Here is a 12,074-nt window from a genome sequence, read left to right as displayed (position 1 = left end):
TGGGAATCACCCTCTGATGTGGCCAAGTGAGGCTTTTAGATAAAAGGGTAGTCATAAGCATTGAGAAAAATACTTTAGAGCTCCATGTGAAAAACAAATCCTTTCTCTGGTGTCGTTTGGGTTTGGCAGTATAGTTATTAGAAATTCTGTCTGGGGCTTCTGTTCTTTCCTGCTCTCGGCCCTTCAGCATATGAAACCAGCATACCAGATGACCACGTATGATCCAGTGTTGTCAAAGGAGAAGCTGAGGAGGTGTTAGACTTCTTGGTTGCAAGTGGAGACTGGAGTTAGCTACTATTGGATGTGCTGAGTGTAGTTCAACACCATCTGATGGTGTCATGATGATACTGGAGGCGGGCAGGGAAGTGCTGGGAGGAGAAGGGTGGGTCCCTGGTGAGGGCTCCAGTCCTGGGCCTGTGCCCAGGGACATAGGTAGGGACAGACACTCCTGCCTTACCGTCCAAATGTTGCATTTCCCAAGACCACCCTGGCCCACCATGCCCCATCCTGTGCCTGTAAAAACCCCGAGACACGAGCACAGACACGAGCAGCTGGACACTGAGAGGAACACACCAGCAGAAGAAAACACAAGCGGCTGGATGTCGAGAGGAATGCATCAGCATAAGAACACACCAACAGTGCCAGAACACTGGCAGGCCATCGACTGGCAGAATGACACTAAGTTTGACCAGGATGGTCGGAGGAGAGCCCGGGCACTGAGCAGCCCGACTCGAGGGGAAAACCACATTCCCACTCCATCTCCCTTCTGGCTCCCCCACGGGCTGAGGGCTCTTTCCACTGAATAACACCTTGCACTCATTCTCCAAGCCCATGTGTGATCTAAGTTTTCTGGTACACCAAGGCAGGAACCCCGGGATACAGAAAGCTCTCTGTCCTTGTGATAAGCCAGAGGGTCTAATTGAGCTGGTTTACACAAGCCGCCTACAGAAGGCAGAACTAAAAGAGCACCCTGTAACACACACCCACTGGGACTTCAGGAGCTGTAAACATCCACGCCTAAACACTGCCATGGGGTTGGAGCCCCACAACCTGCCCGTCTGCATGTTCCCCCTAGAGGTTTGAGCAGCGGGCCACCGAAAAAGGCAGCCACACCTGCTGTCACTCGCCCTGCGAGGGGCACAAGGGAATTTTTCCTTTCAATGAGGCCAAGATTTCTTTTTTTCTTTAGCCAATTAATTTGCTTAATATTAGATAATAATGCTATGTAAACCAGATAATGTTAGAATAATCTATTCATATAGTTTTAAAATAACACAGGTAGGATTGATCTTTGTTGCTGGTGCATCCATTGTGTTGCTGGTGCACCCATTGTGTTGCTCCGCTTACAGCGCTGACTGTTGCCTCTCAAGCTTTGATCATGCTCAATCTCAGCACATTTGCATCATTCTCATTTTCCGTCTTCTGGCAGATATGTTGATGACGAACCATATTTTACTCATCCCTTCGCCCCAACAACTAATATAAACCCTGTCCCAGATTGCGCTTAGTAAATCTTGCTGCGTGGCTGAATGAATGAATGAAATCCAAAGCTCAGTACTGAGAAGTAGCGGCTATAATTTAACAAGCTTCTGACTTAAAAAGACTCTCTTCTCTCTGTCCTGTTCAAAGTCATGGTTTTAAAACATCTATATTCTTTATACCTCTGTCCTCCCTCCAAAACCTTGCAGAGCAGAAGGTGGGAGGTCAGATAATGGATATTTTCTTTGCTGTGTGAAACGGGTTAGACTCTCACTGGGCACACAGGCAATCCCAAGACCTTTCAATCACCCCATAACTATCACCGGGCATGGGAAATACGAGTGTGTTCTTGCCACACACTCCATTTAATGCATGCATTCCATGAACACTTGACATGAGCCCAGTTTCTTGCTTGGTTCAAGGAATACAAAGCTGAATAGTGGCGGCCTTCTCACTGAGACCTCCTCAAATCTCTCCTACAAAGCACCGGCAGCTTTCTCATAAAGAACAGCAGAAACTGTGTGTATGGGAGGATGAGAAAGGGAGTCATAGGGGGAGAAAAAGTTTCTGATGGAGTTTTGATAGGTGGCAAGAAGAGAAAAAAAACTCCCTCCCCAAAATGCAGAGGCAAAGAGGAGCCTCATGCTAGGGGGTGGTTAGGGAGTAATTTTACAGTTTTTAAAAATAATTTTAGAACGACTACTATGGCAAAGAGGCTAGGGCATAAAGCAGTGGGAAGAGAGTAGAGACAACTATACTTCCCCTGCAGGTGTGTGTGTGTGTGTGTGTGTGTGTGTGTGTGTCTGTGTACAAGGGTGGGAGCAATGCCTTGATTCTTTTAGTTCATTCACTTCTCAGCTAAAAAGTTAAAAAGTTTCTGTTTCTAGTTTTGTATTTTTGTATCCTCAGGTGAGGTTTCTGCAAGTCAAACCCTTATGGCTGAATTTTATGTTTGAATACATTTTTCCACTCGGCACAGCTAGTAGCTGCATCTTGATCTCTACTTTCATTGAGAATCGTAACTGTATTAGAAGAAGGAAGACATTTTTATATTGTAGCAAACAATTAGAAAAGGTGAAGATAATATATATACTTAAAGTGGATGTATTTATATATATTTAAAGTGGATACCATAGGCTTATACACGTAGAAGGCTCTCAATAAACTTGATGGTGGTCTAACCAATCTAAAGTTCTTGGTACACATCTGTACAAGTGAGACTCAGAACAGTGAAGTAGGTCCCCTAAACTGACTTAGTTAGCCAGTCCCAGTGCTAGCTAGTGTAAAAATCCAGGACATCCAAGTCCAAGGCTTGCAATACCACATGGCTTTATATTATTTATTTATTCACAGGTATTTATTAAACACCTTTTATGTGCCAGGCGTTATGCTCATTCATAATTTTTTGACATTGATCCAGGCTGCAATCAGAATGAAAGTGCAATAAAAAGCCACAACTTAATTATTCCATTTTTCGGGGGCCTAGTCTTGCATTGATTACATCCCCACATAATCTCCAAGAGAGATTTTTTTGCTGGCATTATTCACCATCATTCAATTGTAGCAGCATGAAGGAAGCTATTAGTGCATAGGTTTCTGTGGTTATTTGACATACAATAAATGTCAGCTTTGTAATCTTAGCCCTTATGAAACAAGTGTTAACTAAATTGAGTGAGAGCAGCTCACATTTAAATTGCTTCTATTGGCCAGTCCTTCAAAGGTAAAATGAACTCCTCCAAGTCATTATCAATGTTCTCATCAATAAGCAGACACTCTAGCTGGGTATGCAGGGAAGATCTCTGGGTCTTTCAAAGACAAAATAACACACACTAATGAATTGGTTTGTGACTCAAAAATGTTATTTGTTATCAGAAGAAATAACTAAAGGTGAGTTACTACCTATTCTACAAACATGATTACTCCCAGGAGTGGCTTTCTAAAGTTCCAAGAATTAGAGGATTGCTTATCAAATTAAATAAAAATTATGTATGTTTATAATTTGTTTTCATGCATCCCCGAGTCTTTTTACTATTCTGTTGGCCTTTCTTTCTCTTCCCATGTTCATATAAGAGTTCGAAAACTCTACTGCAGATTTCAGCTAGCAAGTGTATTTTAATCAAGTGTGAGAATGATTCTCTTTCCTGCTACAGTTCAGAATCTTTTTCTACCAATCAAATGAAGAATGAGTTTGCTTATGCTGTTACAGGACATCATGAGTGGTCCCAGGTGATTCAAGGCCCACTTTGAATTGATGTTGGTGTTTGGGCCTCCGGCTTCATCCACTACCATGGGTGACCCTCAACCAATCATTGGTGTGGTCAGGTCCTCAAGTGTCCTTGCTTCTGAATGGGAACGGATGCCTCTTGGGTTGTAGGAGAGTCTGTTAACTGTCAGCACTCTGTGTGAGCTGGGCCCTGCCATCATGCCTCTCCTTCCCACTGTGCCTGCCCCCCAGGGCCTCCTCAATACTCCCTCTGTTCCTGCAGGGCCATCACTGAACTCAGCAGAGCACAGACACAGAGTTTATGTTTCATGAGGGGTGCAAGAAGGTCAGTGGCACTGAGGAAAGCTAGGCTCACAAAATGTTTTAAATGGACTGTAGCCACAGCCAAGACCTGACCAGAAGGCTGTGGCCAGGCTTCCTGCTCCTGGTGCAGCCCCTTCAGGTGAGGCAGAGGACACAGCGGCTCATCACTGGGCCAGAGCCCAGAAAGCACAAGCCTTATTTTGGTTCTACTGGTCCTGATTACATTTTTTTTCTCCTGTCCTCTGGCCCTCACAGCTGGGATCACGAAGGCCCCCAATGGCCATGGCGAGATCAGTCCTGTGTTAATCCCCCCTGGCAGTAGTAGAGGGTTTCTTAACCTCAGCACCATGGACATTTGGGGCAGGATAACTTTGTTGTGGGAGGCTGCCCTGTGCATTATAAGCTGTTAACAGTATCCCTGGATGCCAGTAGCACTTCCCTAGTTGTGATGACCAAGAATGTCTCTGGTCATTGCCAGGTCTCTGCTGGGATTGACCCTGGGTCAGAATCACATTAGGCATGACGAACATGACTGGTCTTGTACCGCCTCCTGTGCAAATCTGCTTTGGCACATTTGCCTGCTACTCCAGCCACATTAAACTTCTGCTAGTCTCCAAATGCAGGGGCCATCGCACACCACTGGCTCTTTATGCCTGCCCTTTCTTCCACGGGACTTTCTTATCTTTCTAGTCTATTTGGAAAACTCATTCTGATTCGATAAGCTCCTCAAGGTGTCTCCACAAACATTTCCCTGATCAGCTCAAACAGAATCCGTGGCTTATTCCCTTGTATAATACTCTATCAGCCCACAGTGATCCATCATCCTGCAAGGGAAGCCTGCCATGGAGTTCCTGTCCCAACAGACACAGAGGTCCCATGCCGTTTCACTGGAGTGTGATGGGTCCTATAAGAGCAAGATTCCAGTGCTCCAGGACCCTGACAGTGAGGGTCTCTCTCTGCCAGGGACCAACACAGGCCTCCTAAGGCAATGGCAGACTAGGGAGATGGGAAAGTGAACAGTGGTTGTCCAACCAAAAGAACAGCAAGTGTGGAAACAGTGTGCTCTTGCAGCAGGGACTCATTGAAATCGTTCACATAGAAAATCCGAGTTTATTATAAATCATGCTGCTATAGAGACACATGCACACATATGTTTATTCTTGACACCTATTCACAATAAGCGGACTTAGAATTGTAGTGTCGTGGGACTAAGATATGGGGATACCTTGTATCAAAAGGATAGTTGTGTCTTTGCGGGCATGAACCGCTGGCTTCTCAGTGTATAACAACTTACGAAACGAAAAACAAACGCGGCATGTTGTCAGACAGGCAGACAAGCAGTCACTTGGACTGGAGAACTGCTTTATCACACACCAGGGCCCTATTATGGGGGAGGGAGGGGTGGGGGATGGCATTGGGAGTTATACCTGATGTAAATGATAGGTTGATGGGTGCTGGCCGAGTTGAGGGTGCAACACACCAACATGGCACAAGCATACATATGTAACAAACCTGCATGTTGTGCACCGCATTACCCTAGAACTTAAGTATAATAAAAAAGAAAAAAGATCCGAGGAGTCTACCGAGCGCCAAATATATCCCAGATTCCATGTGCAGGGTGCATAGGAAGCAGGCCCTAACCTTGACCCTGAGGCACTTGAGACTTGCCCATGCCTTGCTGTGTCCTTTGTCTGCCCTGGCTTGTTTCACTGCCTGGGGATGGGGGCTTCGGTCACAGCCATGCTGGCCATATGGAAACTGTGCCAAGAATGGTCTGTGTTTCTGGTTTCACTCATCAGAGGCACGAGGGTCCCTTTAGCATATGATTTTCATCACTGGGAGGGAAATCTGGGCTGGCAAACAATTTAGAAGTCATGGGGTTGAATAATGCTGCCAACAGAGAAGGAAGTAATGTCACGAATAGATTCGCAGGCGTCAAGATTTTTTTTGAGGCTCGTTCTTTCCCACCCACTTTTACTTTCTGGCCACTGCTATGGAGCAAATGTTCGTGTCCTTCCAAAATTCACATTTTGAAGCCGTACCCATCAATATGATGATATGAGGAGGTGAGGTTTTTAGGAAGTAATTATTTCCTCAAGGTGGAGTCCTCATGAATGAGATTAGTGCCCTTATAAAAAGAGACACAAGAGACATGATCTCTCTCTCCACTGTGTGAGGGCTCAGTGAAAAGGCGGCCTTCCATAAACTGGGCAGGGAGCCCTCACTAGGAACTGAGTTAACCAGTACCTTGATCTTGATCTTCCAGCCTCCCAAACTATAAGGAATAAATTTCTGTTGTTGAAGTTACCCAGTCTGTGGTGTTTTGTTATAGCAATCTGAGCTGACTAAGACACCCACTGGAATCACAGTTTAATTGAATATGGTAGTTGTATAAAATTTGAATACTGTGCAGCCATATAAAAGGATGAGTTCATGTCCTTTGTAGGGACATGGATGAAGCAGGAAACCATCATTCTGAGCAAACTATCGCAAGGATAGAAAACCAAACACTGCATGTTCTTGCTCAGGTGGGAACTGAACAATGAGAACACTTGGACACAGGAAGGTTAGCATCACACACCGGGGTCTGTTGTGGCGGAGGTGGAGGGGGGAGTGGTAGCATTAGGAGATACACCTAATGTAAATGACGAGTTAATGGGTGCAGCACAGCAGCATGGCACATGTATACATATGTAACAAACCTATACGTTGTGCACATGTACCCTAGAACTTAAAGTATAATAATAAAAAAAGAAAAAAAAATTGTAAATCATAAAAATGTACCACCTACTCGGTGTGTATTTTCACATGCACTTTACAGAAATCCTGTGACGCAGAAAATTTTCCCTTTCAAGTGAAGAAATTGACAGCACAGTGATGAACTTTCTCTAGGAGTTACAGCCAAGAATTGGTGGACTCTGAATTCAAACCTTTTGCTTAGGGCTGTCCCATCCTGCCTGAGTCCCAACAGAGGTCAGAGACACCTGCAGGTGGCCTGAACAGGGGAGCAGGCTGGTCACAAGGGAGCAGCTTTGGGTTCAGCAGTTATGATACAGTTGCTGGGAACTTCTGCCCATCTAACCCGACTGGTTGGCTGAAATGGCTCTATCCTTGATGAAAACCTGCTGGAAGGAATTAGGAACACAGAAGACATTGCCAAAGGATACATTGTTCAGACCCCTAAATTTGCTGCTCCTCATCCCCTGCCTGGGCATGGACTGAACGTTGATATGTTGCAGTCTCACCACTGGAGAGAAGAAATTCTCAATTCCTGTGTGCCCAGGACTCCCAGGGAGAAGAGCATCTGGGCCTGATGTCCCCCACGGCAGGCAATCATGTGCGGGTCTGTGGTTACACCCACCCACACTTTCCATGTCACCTGACAAAGGTGCGCTTTCCAGTAACTCATTGCAAAACTTTTGTGAAAGGAAAAACATCTAGTCTGATGTGAGATGAGTAAGTTGGTTTAATAAGTATGGGTTATGGAATCATAATAATGGGGAAAGAAAAAAGACAAAAATAAGAGTAGGGCACCTGGAGTTTAAATGCAGGTAAGAATAAAAGCAATTAAAAAGTCATATGTTTTCTCAAAGCTTTGGTCTGTGTCTTGGTGTTTTCAAGGAAGCTGAAGGTACCCTGATCAGTCCGGTGTGCCGGGGCACACCGGCACAGAGCCAACACACGATGATTCTAGGAGAGACTGCTGTGCCTCAGACTGCTTTCATCGCCAGACAGTGGCCCCTTGAGTGTGGGTTGAGTGTGGACTCAGCCTTCCTTTCTGCAGGGGTTGGGGGAAAACCAGGCCTAACATCTAGCAACAGAACATTAACTCAGCTAGTGAAAAATGGAAGTGACATCACCACATGCCGTATTATGAAAGTAGCTATTTTTTAAATAGCTCAACTGCACAATTGCCAAGGCTTGGATCCCTCTCTTAAAGTCTTATAGAGGCCTTGTAACCAACTCCTGGCTAATCTTGGCTGATAGTTGCTGCTTTCCATCTGCCAAGCTGTCAGGGGATTGTTTCCTTTGTTAAAACTCACAGGGTGAGGTGGAGAACAACCGTTCTTATTTCTGTACTTTGTGCATGCTCCTTGCTCCCTCTGGAACATTCCCTGTTATTTGCCACTTGACAAATTCTCATTCTTATACACCACCATCTGCATCTCCAACTGAATCATCTCATCCTCAATGCACTTGCTCCCTTTTTATTCTATTAATACAATGTTTGGTGCAGCCCCATGGTCATTATCATTTGTGCTCTAATTCTGCATTCATATACATCTTTACTAATAAAAATAGAGAACATCGATCCAGAACTTGCTATGTACCAGGGGCAGTGCTAAGCATGTTGTTCATATTGTTTTACCTAATTCTTGCAACAATATTTTTAGGCAGTGCTATCCACATAATCACCACTTGACAGAGGAGAAATTGACAGCTAGGTATGCACTTGCCAAGGGTCACACATATGGAAAGATCAGAGCCAGAATTTAAACCCAATGAGTCAATGATCTCACTTATATTTGAATTGGAAATAAATGGAACTCATAGACACAGAGAGTAGAATGGTAGTTTGCCAGGGGCTGGGGCTGGAACTGGGGCTGGGAAGATGTTGGTCAAAGGGTATCAAGTTGCAGTTATAAGATGAATAAGTTCTGGGGATCTAATGTACAGCATGGTGACTATGGTTAATAATAATATATTGTATGCTTGAAATTTGCTAAGAGAGTAGATCTTAAGTGTTCCCACCAACCCTCACCCCACACAAAAGGTAACTGTGTGAGATTATGGATATGTTAAGTGGCTTGATTGTAGTGATCAATTCACAGTATGTACATATATCAAATCATCACATATATGCCTTCAATATATACTGTTTCCTTGTTTCCTTCTGTCCATTGCATCTCAATTGGGCTGGGGAAAATAAAACAAACCCAGGCAGTCTGGCTCTAGAGGTGCGGTGCTTAACTGCCATCCTGTGCTCCCAGGACTCTGTGCTCCCAGAACCCAAGGGGGGTTCAGGCCTCTTCCATCTTTGCATTCACACCCCCTTACCTCTCTCATAAAGACCCTGGTCATCCATCCTTGGATTCACTCCTGCACTTCTTTCAAACATGGAGGGTCATAGAGAATTATGTAGTTGAGAAGCACCTGGCCCCTGTATGCTTTGATGTCCACACAGTGAGGACTTCTCATTTTATGGTGTGGGCCAAGAGAATCAATCCCAATCTCTTTAGAGTGATTCTCCAGCTTCCTGTTTGGAGGACCAGCAAGAGAATGGGCCAGCAGGCCACTTTGTGTATCTTTCTGACAGGCTGTGTGTGAAATAGCTGGTCCTCACTAGCCTGAAAACCTAAGGGAGGAAGAGTGCCACATCCCAGCTGTGCCCCTGGTGCCCAGCTTGTCATAGAGCCTTAGAGAAGCTGCTTCCTGTTGGTGTTGCATGTCCACAGCCCATTACTGAGAGAAGAGATTGTAGCAGACCGAAGGTTGCCAATGTGAAATCACAGGGTGGGAAAGCAAGACATCCCTCACTGATTAAATGTAAGATAACAATAACAACAGTAATAATAGTAAAAAGTGGCTGGATGCTTCTATGCTTTATGTGCTGTGCCTAGGGCCTGCCATAGATCATTTGCTTTTCACAGCAACTCTGGGCTATCTCATATTGCTCCCATTTACAGATGAGAAAACTGAGGCTTAGAGATTAAGTAACTTGTCATTGTGCAACAGGTTAGTGAATGGTTGGTCTGATCTCAAATCTTATTTTTTAGAATAATTGGAAAATATCTTCCTTCATGCCTTTAGTCCATTAGGGCTGCTATAACAAATTACTGTAAATGGGATGGTTTATAAACAACAGAAATGTATTTCTTACAGTTTTGAAGACTGGGAAGTTCAAAATCAAGACACTAGCAGATTTAGCATCTGGCGAGGACTCCTGGTTCATAGACAGTGCCTTCTCGCTGTGTTGTCACATGGTGGAAGGGGTGAGGAAGCTCTCTGGGGTCTCTTTTACAAGGATGTTGACCCATTCATGAGACTCCATCCTCATGACTTAATCATCCCCAGAGGCCCCACCTCCTAATACCATCACCTTGGCAGTAAGGATGTTAATAATATGAATTCTGGGTGACACAGACATTCAGAACATAGTACATTCCTTCTACAAGGCCTAACCCCGGGCCTGGTAGACACTGAGGCACACATATCTGTCCTTGAGAGAACTCCAGCCAAGGAACACAGTGGGGTAAGGCCCCTGGAAGGCTGCTGTCAGTGGACAGGTGCACAGGTTAGGACAGATCTGAGAGAGACGGATGGCCCAGGAGCTACTGCAGTGATGCCTCCAGGTGTAAGGCCTGGGGCGCCACGTGGAGACAGGTGGCAGAGAGACTGGGAAGGAAGCAGAGCCAAAGCCTCTGTCTGGATGAGGCTCAAGAACGAACAGAGCAACTGGGCAAGAAGGATAGGCAGTGGCCACCCAAGAAGGATGGCAGAGTTCTTAATTTAATGAATGGGGCAGCCCTGAGATGGGAAGAAGCTGAAAGCAGAGGCTGGAAGTTGAGAATCAGGGCTCATCTATTTAGTTTGGACCACAGCACACTTTTGCTACTGTCTAGGTTGTTTTGCCTTTTAATGGAACCAACCTTGAATAAACAGATTTTGTGTACAAAAACGTCTGGATATCCCCCACTCCTTTTTTTTTTTTTTGAGACGGAGTCTCCTTCTGTCGCCCAGGCTGGAGTACAGTGGCCGGATCTCAGCTCACGGCAAGCTCCGCCTCCCGGGTTTATGCCATTCTCCTGCCTCAGCCTCCCGAGTAGCTAGGACTACAGACGCCCACCACCAAGCCCCGCTAGTTTTGTTTTTTTGTTTTTTTTTTTTTTTTTGTATTTTTTAGTTGAGACGGAGTTTCACCGTGTTAGACAGGATGGTCTTGATCTCCTGACCTCGTGATCTGCCGGTCTCGGCCTCCCAAAGTGCTGGGATTACACCGTTGGATATCCCTTCTTTAGTAAGCCAGAAGATCAGTCCTGTTGGGCTCCTTCACATGGGACAGCAGTTGGCAGAAGGGTCCTTGCTCCCAACTCTCCCCTCCCCAGAGGGCAGAGTTTCTGCCTCCTGGGCTATGTTCAACCTGCACTGCGCTCCTCACCCAATGGGAGGGACTAATCAACCTGTTTGGGCTGCAGATACTTTAAATTGTAATTTCTGCCCTGAGGCATAGGGGTTTCTAAAGTCTTAATGGAGGGGAATGAAGATCATTGTAGGTGAGAAAATCCAGGGACATGTCCTGGGGATCTTGGCTGTGTCACCTACACAGATACTGAATTCCCCTAGAATGTGGGCAGAAGCTGAGGAGGTGATCCCAATCCCTCACTTAATGTGGGGTAGGTCATTCAGATTGATGTAGGTGGCAAGGATGGATCCAGGGTGAACCACCACATGCCATGTCCTTCGAGGGACATTTTTTTTTTTCATGTAGATGAAAAAGGAAAGCCATTTCACAGTTTACATTCTACTCAAATACAAAAAGAAAAATAAATAGATTTGCTGGCAATCAAGAGTTTAATTGGCTAGTGGGTCACAGTGCGTATAAACACTACAATTGTTTTGTTCCTTTGGATTTTGGGTTAAAAACTGCAGTTTGCATATTTTAGGGACTTTTAGGGATTTTCCAAGGCCAAAGTTGTATACAAGCCAATCATATTACAATCGTTCTCTCTTTATCACTCTTAAAAATCATTTAATAGAAACTTAGAGAGCAGACTTGGGAATATAATAAAATTTGGCTCCTTTAAATTGAATACATATTTTCTAAACCTCAAATAGATACTTTCCAGAAAAGAACGGCTATAATATGGCATTTATTGTTACAAAATTAGGCGGACCAAGAGGTCACTTATAATATTTATGAGAAGGAGCTCCAATCACGAATGGTTTCATGCCACTGGTAATATTAGGTAACTTCTTTAGTCCTGACCCAAGTATCAATCACTTCTCTGCTCCATCACCCTAGTCCCCACCAGCTCTGTGAGACAAGTGAGGGAGGGTTCTAGGTATC

Source organism: Papio anubis, chromosome 4 (assembly GCF_008728515.1).
Source record: "Papio anubis isolate 15944 chromosome 4, Panubis1.0, whole genome shotgun sequence".
Lineage (NCBI taxonomy): Eukaryota > Metazoa > Chordata > Mammalia > Primates > Cercopithecidae > Papio > Papio anubis.
The sequence above is the reverse complement of the archived record's forward strand: the minus strand, read 5'-3'. Positions refer to the sequence as shown.